This window comes from Protomyctophum bolini (genome assembly GCF_963924005.1).
Source record: "Protomyctophum bolini genome assembly, chromosome: 6".
In the NCBI taxonomy this organism is placed as follows: Eukaryota; Metazoa; Chordata; class Actinopteri; order Myctophiformes; family Myctophidae; genus Protomyctophum; species Protomyctophum bolini.
In genome coordinates, this window is record NC_137867.1 from 1,367,413 (window position 1) to 1,376,365 (window position 8,953).

At 39.0% G+C, this 8,953-nt stretch overlaps 1 long non-coding RNA gene across 1 annotated transcript; it reads right to left on the bottom strand.

Moving 5' to 3' along the window:
- Positions 1-3,470: 3,470 nt before the first annotated feature.
- On the bottom strand, positions 3,471-6,864 carry LOC308316688. Its single transcript, XR_013964191.1, has 4 exons — positions 6,770-6,864; positions 5,692-5,772; positions 4,750-4,878; positions 3,471-4,593 (listed from the first exon to the last, which is right to left on the bottom strand). It is a non-coding gene; the product is annotated as an uncharacterized lncRNA (long non-coding RNA).
- Between the last annotated feature and the right edge of the window lie 2,089 nt (positions 6,865-8,953).

The following is an 8,953-nucleotide window of genomic DNA, read 5'->3' on the forward strand; positions in this document are numbered from 1 at the left end:
TGTGTGTTTTCTACTCAGCAAAAGCAAGGAGTAGCAATAAGGGATTGGTACATTATATATTTTATAGCGTTGTGATTTCCCCGTGCACACAAGATTTTATTTATTTTTTGTCATTCACATCATCTTCATACCTACTTACACACACACACGCACGCACGCACGCACGCACGCACGCACGCACACACACACACACACACACACACACACACACACACACCTTTATACCATAAAAATACCCCATGCCATGCACCAGTGGAAGATTTCATTATAAACGCTGCTGCACCCACAACTCTGGGGTCAGCGAAATATGATGTCTGGTTTCCCAGGTTTCCAGTCCAATCTGCCTTTGAACCAGCATGAAAGGTCAGGTTGCCCTCTAGAACAACAACAATAAACAACTCATTTTGTGATGTGGAACCCCGAGAGGGTGTGGGGGGGGGGGGGGGGGGGGGGGGGGTACAGGGTCACCATTTCAGGTGCATGAGCCTTTGAGCTTTTTTATCCTATAATTTGAATCGCCATAAATATATCAGCTTTTATCATCATCTGCATTATTTTTTTCACTGACAGATACGATTCTTATGCCTAACAAATGTATCTAGCTTTGAAAAATAAATTTGCATGACATTAACAACCAGCTAGGAAGAAAACATTCTGCACTTTTGGTCCAAAAATACTAACATTTGTAATAGATTTTCGGAATGAAACATATAGGCTATTACTAATTAATTAATGTCTGTGTTTGACTGCGTTTCACTGACACGTTGACGTTACTTATAGGCTACTTATATATTATGGGCCTTATATCATGTATACATCTGTATAGTGATCTGATCAGTCAGCTTATAGCGTTAAATGGTGCATTTATATATAGCGCCTTTATCCAAGGCGCTTTACAGAGATGTGTGTGTGTGTGTGTGTGTGTGTGTGTGTGTGTGTGTGTGTGTGTGTGTGTATGTGTGTGTGGTGTGTGTGTGTGTGTGTGTGTGTGTGTGTGTGTGTGTGTGTGTGTGTGTGTGTGTGTGTGTGTGTGTGTGTGTGTGTGTGTGTGTGTGTGTTTTCTACTCAGCAAAAGCAAGGTAGCAATAAGGGATTGGTACATTATATATTTGATAGCGTTGTGATTTCCCCATGCACACAAGATTTTTTTTTTTTTTGTCATTCACGTCATCTTCATACCTACTTACACACACACACACACACACACACACACACACACACACACACACACACACACACACACACACACACACACACACACACACAAAAATACCCCATGCCATGCACCAGTGGAAGATTTCATTATAAACGCTGCTGCACCCCCAACTCTGGGGTCAGCGAAATATGATGTCTGGTTTCCCACGTTTCCAGTCCAATCTGCCTTTGAACCAGCATGAAATGTCAGGTTGCCCTCTAGAACAACAACAATAAACAACGTTGAAACTTAACGTTTGTTAACCCTTGAGAGGTTCATCTTAATAATTTGTACCGCTATAGGTTACACGTGTGTGTGTGTGTGTGTGTGACAGTGTGTGTGTGTGTGTGTGTGTGTGTGTGTGTGTGTGTGTGTGTGTGTGTGTGTGTGTGTGTGTGTGTGTGTGTGTGTGTGTGTGTGTTCTGGTCCAAAAACACTAACATTTGTAATAGATTTTCGGAATGAACTTGCAACCATATAGGCCATTACTAATTAATTAATGTCTGTGTTTGACTGCGTTTCACTGACACGTTGACGTTATAGGCTACTTATATATTATGGGCCTTATATCATGTATAGGCCTACATATCTGTATCTGTAGGCTACATATTTTCTGATCAGTCAGCTGATGAGTGGAATAGTAAGAGTATAGCCTATAGGCTTACACTAGCGTTAAATGGTGCATTTATATATATAGCGCAGGCGCTTTACAGAGATGTGTGTGTGTGTTAGGGTGGCCACCTGCAAGACCTCAGAAAGGAGGACACTTTTTGCGGGGCTCGCTCCCCCGACCCCCCCCCCCCCCCAGATTCCAGATATTAATATTATTACTACTACTATTGCACCTGATTTTCACCACCATCCTCTCCAGCATTATGTCCACAGAGAACATATATTTGCTAATTAAATTAACATTTTTAAATTAGGCTATAGGGTACCACAAAGGCCATTCATTTTATAATCAATTTATTTCATTTCATGTTTAGATACCGGTATGTTTTATGTTTAATCTCTTTCTTGTGGGGTTTTTTATACAGTCTTATGGTCATCGGTGTATAGGACATAGAAATAGAATGAAGCCAGTAGCCTATATGTATGTTCACAGTGCTTTAGCCTCCCTTTCTTTATGATGTCGAGCTCCATATTGCTCATTAAATGTAGTTTTTCATTTCGGCATATTTGGTTTATTTATCTCTGCATTAACTATACTAAATTGATTGTGAGAGCTCAACAAAGTAACAAACAGACCATCCCACTGGCAGTGTTGCCAGGTTTTGGAAGAGAACCAAGCAACCATGTCTATGAAAACAAGCCCAAAAGAAGCCTGACTAGGCTTAGTAGCCTATTATATAAAACAAGCCCAAAGTCGCTTATAATTAAGCGGACATGGCAACACTCCACTCGCTTCGGAGCTGAGCAGCGCTGCAGAGATTTTAATACCCAGGCAGACGACGTAAATGACAGTTATGGCACAAGCACTGTATATCACAAAAAACCGGACAATTATGTGTCCGGCCAGAGGTTGAGGTGGGAGGAGGACAGGTGGGTCTAAAACCGGACTGTCCGGCGTGAAACCGGAAGTCTGGCCACCCGTGTGTGTGTGTGTGTGTGTGTGTGTGTGTGTGCAAGGAGTAGCAATAAGGGATTGGTACATTATATATTTTATAGCGTTGTGATTTCCCCGTGCACACAAGATTTTATTTATTTTTATTTTTTCAGGTTGCCCTCTAACGTCTAACCTATATGTTATTTGGTTGTTGTATTTTGTGATGTGGAACCCCGAGAGTAGATGCCCTTTGACATAATCTTATGCGTCAGCTCATCGTCAACACGAGGGACGATATGCTGTTGATTTTCTTCTTTGTGTCCCCATTTAGACAGCCTTAAGTGACACGTGACGTGAACATTCACTGTGGTGATTTGAGCATTAGTAGGCTATAAATTAAGTAGTAACGCTCTTGTATTTAAGTATACTTTATGTTACAAATGTTCAAATAAACCGTACATTACCTGTTAAACTGTGAGGCATTGATAGACTATAACGTGTACATAATTACATTAAAACAAAATAGTTCAAATGACAGCATTCTGAATATGTATGCATTGCTGCCACCTGCTGGACGTTTACCGGTAATCCACAATAAGTATTAACTTGGTATTAAACAAATTAATGTTGAACATGAAATATATCCTTTTCAAATGAATTGCAGATTAATAATTTGATGAATTGCCATTTTGCTCTAGCTTGTAGAGCTGACAACAAATTTTACCCACGTTTTTACATTTGTAAACCTGATATGCTTCCATTTATGAATATAATCATGTGTGGTCTTGTAACACCATTTCTATACAATACAAAAGAATACAAGAATAAAATTGGTCATCAATTTCATTGCAATCAAGTGGTGTGAAGCTATCAATATCATGTCATGCTTTCAAGTGACAAAACTACACAGCGTGCTGAACATACAAATATCTCTTGGGCCCCATCGTTTAAGTTAAACTCCAACACCTTTTTTTTTTTTTTTTTTTTTACTTCTGTGGCTTCTATGTATTGCCTGCATTCACTCTAGGAGCTTGTATATCAAACACTACCACATACATGTTATTTATATAAATATACACACAAAAGTTGGTCCCTAAGTGAGAGTATATGAGACAATCCCGATGGATTTGTGGGTGCCAACAGCTGCTCCAATATAGGCCTACACCATACAAATATGTAGTATAAATACTATAAACATACACCTTCTCATTTCTGTCACATAGGCCTGCAAATAACAGATCAGTTTTATAATTAGTAGCCTACTTGTCTTTCAATGTTCACTTTCAACTATCAAAAAATAGTATACTGAGAATATATAGTTCGATCTGTGTTGGGTTCAGTTCATACTTTTTTTTCAGGGGGCGCTTTATGCTGTGGCACAAAGTTATCCTGTCACCACTGTTGATGAGCAAATGGGGAAAACTCTACATAACACAAATTATACAACCACCAAGATAATACTAGTGTGACTGTCAATACAATGTTTAATTTTACCTTAATGATGTGTAATTATATATACATGTACTAGGCTGTGAAAACACATCCTGTCAACATACCTGCAGATGGGTAACATACCTGCGTTACTCTTCTGAACAACCCTAATCACAAATATCATGTTTGTACACCAGTGGAAGATGACCTTGAGTATGTATACATGTCGGACAGAAAACCTGTAGAGATCAAAATGTGTGACATTGCGACACAATTTGAGCTTGTAGAAGGTATTCTTTTCCCATCTTCATGGAATGGAAACTGTCATGGCGAGGGAAGCTGACGTTTTCAGGGAGAAGCAGGCTCTTGTATGATGTTGGGGAGATGGTAAAAGGGATGTCATCTGCAGCAACCATGGCTCCTAGAATAAAGTAATTATCCATACAATACAAGTTAGTATAGCCTAGAAGATCAGGGGGGTAGCATTTGATGTCACAGCATAGAAAAAAATGCAAACAAAGTACTGTATGAGCCTATGAAATAGACAAAAACAAGTAATGTTTATTTGATGATCTACCATTCAATGACCTTCCCATCAACGGTGTCTTTGTTGAAGGTGGAACGTGCTGGGAAGCTGACGTTTTCAGGAGGGAGCAGGTGGTTGAATGAGACTGGTTGTGGTGTCATGCTTGTGCACAGATTACATCTGTATTTGAAGGAAAGGAGGAGACATGCACATAGAACAACTATAAAATTATATCCACATGAATTCATTTGTTGCATGTATGTTTATACTATTTATTTTGACTTATATATTGGAGCATATACGTATTAGTTACCGTTTTGGGTACACAATCCAACTATATAATAATAATGATATAAAAGGTGGACTTAAAGTAGTAACCCAGGCATTGTATGCTCACAAAGCCTGGCAGCACATCGTTGTGGATGTTGACCAAAGATCCACCAAAGTGGTTCAACTTAATTCCAGCAGGGACCACGATGTAGAAACCATTTTCTGATTATTATTTCTGTTATTTAGCATGATCAGTTTAACCCCTATGCTAATGGCACTACTGGTTGCCGACGGCCAGGTGGAAGTTCTTGCCACGTGTGCTCAGTACAAACTGATCTCCCAAATGTGTCTGTTGAGTTTAACTTATGATTTATTCTCTGCAGCCATTTTCCTATACAGCATACACATCAAATAACACAAAAGAAACAGTTGAACAAACACAGGCAACCAGCCGTCCTGAACACAGTGGAAAACTGTTTGTCTGCCACTGGCAACACCTCTGCCTGATTAGCAACCTGGGCTGGCCTTGACATTGACCAAGCTGCAGTGACATTGTTAATTAGTAAAACAGGAGGTCATAATGGCTCTTACACACGTTGTTGAATGTGACTTTGTACTTTATTCTATCCCTTTGTTTGTTGTGTTTTCTGTTATCTATGCTGCTGTACTGTCTGAAGGAAGTTTTACTAGTACTGTACACAAGATGTAATAATGAAGTACAACCTTGAACCCTTGAATGTGGTGTCATCTAGAGACAGCAGCTCCTTCCTAGATCACTGCTTCCTTGCAGTGCTCCACCACATGCTGTTGAAAAATCAAACATTGTTTTTACATTTCATAATGCATATAGTAGTCATGTGGCAAGGACCTTTCACTGTATCTCTCCAAATGGGACATAACACAGTCATATTACTGGAACTGCAATGATACAAGATTACTGTGCAAAAAAAATGTTTGCTTTTTACATGTTTGTAGTGTTTTCAGAGCCTTTTATGGGTGTCTCATATTGGATAGGATGTTCAAATCGAGGCAATATAATCACAATTGTATGAACAAAACAAATCCATGGATCTGGCTGGAACAGTCGATAGAGCGCTCGTCTTTTGACTGCTGCAAGGTTAAGGTTATTGCGGGCCAGGTCTGCTCATATGTTCTCTGTAATCAGAGAACATTTTAAAAGAACCAATTCAACATGTTGACAAGTGCAGAACACAACACAAATCTTCTAAAGGTATGGAAAGTAATAGTGATGCACAATATATCAGTGGCATATCAAAATATCCCTCAGATCGGTCTCAAAATAATCCAGATTAATTCCACAGATATTGATGACACAATAATAATGTGACCGATTGATCATCAATCTTAATTTGTACTCACAGAACAGCCATTCGGCCTGTCTCTGTCGCTTTTGTTTTGTGTTTTTATTTTTTAATAAAGTATATTTATTGGTTTTTTAAAGACAAACAGACATTATTGATTGATTTAATACGTTATTAACAGGCTTTGAGCCAAGCCAAGGTCTAGGCTTGTTTGTGGTCTTCTCAATTGTATCTGTTTTCATCATGTGCTTTCAACCAATCGACATACACATTGTATGGTAGACGGCATGGTAGGCTATGTATAGTTGAAAAGTTAACGTGGCGTTAGCTAGCCTTAGCGCTGCTACGCCACGGTGGCCACACAACTCAACACTCATAAATCAACATTCGACAAGAGCTACGGACCACGTTAAAACATTGTCTTTATGGTCTTTACCCATGATGTTACACATTTATTGATTATTTTGTGTTTATTTTACCATAATCTTGTCAAAGCGGTGCGTATCATAGAGCTATAAAGGAGGTAGCCCCTGCTGCAGCGGCAGCCTATGCATGACATAGTCGTTGTTTACTAGAGACTAGAGAGTCATCCATATCACTTCCGGTTCAAGGTTCATTTAATATCTATACTTTCATTGATGCATTGCTGCCACCTGCTGGACGTATTATCCGCAACCATCATATTACCATTGTTTAATGACAAAACCTTATTTCATTGATAGAATAATCAACACATTTGCAGTGATCTATCATAAGACCTTCTTTACTAAATGTCAACAGTTTTAACCATTGCAGTAATGCAAATGAAGTGCAGACTCATAATATACAATATTGTCATTTTGTCTATAGCTTGTAGAGCTGGCACAATAATAAATCACCCACTTCTTTACACTTTGATGTAAGAATAAAGTTGAATCTACCTATAGACATACAATATTAGGCTGAATCATTTAATTGTCATCCTTGCATCTGTGCTGCAGACCGTTTTATTTGTTCTGTCAAGTTCAAGCTCTTTTATTATGCTTAAGTTACATTTCACAAAACAGTTGTATAAATTCTACAAATACTTTTGTGATCATTGTGTTTATGCTTTTAAAGATAGGCCTATATGCTATTTGAACCTTCTTTTTACATGTAAAAGTATGCTATTCAATACAATTTCTGTTAAGCTCATGAATGCTTTTATATGTATACTTGATTGATTGACTTTTCTTTTTTTTACCTTTTCTTAATTCATCAAGAATACATTGTATGCTTCATACATTACAAATCATTAGTAGACAGTAATACTTTACTTACTTTACCACTTTTTGGGCATCATACTACTTCCACATACTTTATTCCGCTTTATGCAGGTATTTATGCTTATTCTTTTTACAATTTTTTATACATTCTTTTTTTTTTTACTTTTCCTTCAGCTTTAATACATTTTCTACTGTACATTATATACATTGCGTCTTTTGGCGAGCCCACACAGTTTCCGTAGGGAACTGCTTTCTAGTTTGATATTAAAATCACTGAGGCTGATAGAAAACCACATGAAGAAGATCGTTAATGTCCAAGTAACAGCTATGCCTTACTCTGAAAATAGCTGGGGTGCATTTTCCCACGTTAATGCTCTGAATTTGATGTGATTTGAACACACAACCTTCTGATCTGGAGTCAGACGCGCTACCATTGCGCCACAAGGCCTACTGATCTCACATCATCATTACCTTCATCTCGCTGGCTTGCCACTGAGAAGAATTTCTTTGATGTTAAAATCACTGATGCTGATTTAAACCGACATGATGAAGATCTGACCTTGACGTGATTTGAACACGCAACCTTCTGATCTGGAGTCAGACGCGCTACCGTTGCGCCACAAGGCCTACTGATCTCACATCATCATTACCTTCATCTCGCGGGCTTGCCACTCTGAGAAGAATTTATTTGATATTAAAATCACTGAGGCTGATAGAAAACCACATGAAGAAGATCGTTAATGTCCAAGTAACAGCTATGCCTTACTCTGAAAATAGCTGGGGTGCATTTTCCCACGTTAATGCTCCGACTTTGATGTGATTTGAACACGCAACCTTCTGATGTGGAGTCAGACGCGCTAACATTGCGCCACAAGGCCTACTGATCTCACATCATCATTACCTTCATCTCGCTGGCTTGCCACTGAGAAGAATTTCTTTGATGTTAAAATCACTGATGCTGATTTAAACCGACATGATGAAGATCTGACCTTGACGTGATTTGAACACGCAACCTTCTGATCTGGAGTCAGACGCGCTACCGTTGCGCCACAAGGCCTACTGATCTCACATCATCATTACCTTCATCTCGCTGGCTTGCCACTGAGAAGAATTTCTTTGATGTTAAAATCACTGATGCTGATTAAAACCGACATGATGAAGATCTGACCTTGACGTGATTTGAACATGCAACCTTCTGATCTGGAGTCAGACGCGGTACCGTTGCGCCACAAGGCCTACTGATCTCACATCATCATTACCTTCATCTCGCGGGCTTGCCACTCTGAGAAGAATTTATTGTGGGCTCGCTACAGCGAGCACACACTAGTTATTGCCAGCCTATATTTGTGGGCTCGCTACAGCGAGCACACACTAGTTATTGCCAGCCTATATTTATAAGTTTATTTATTTATTCCACCC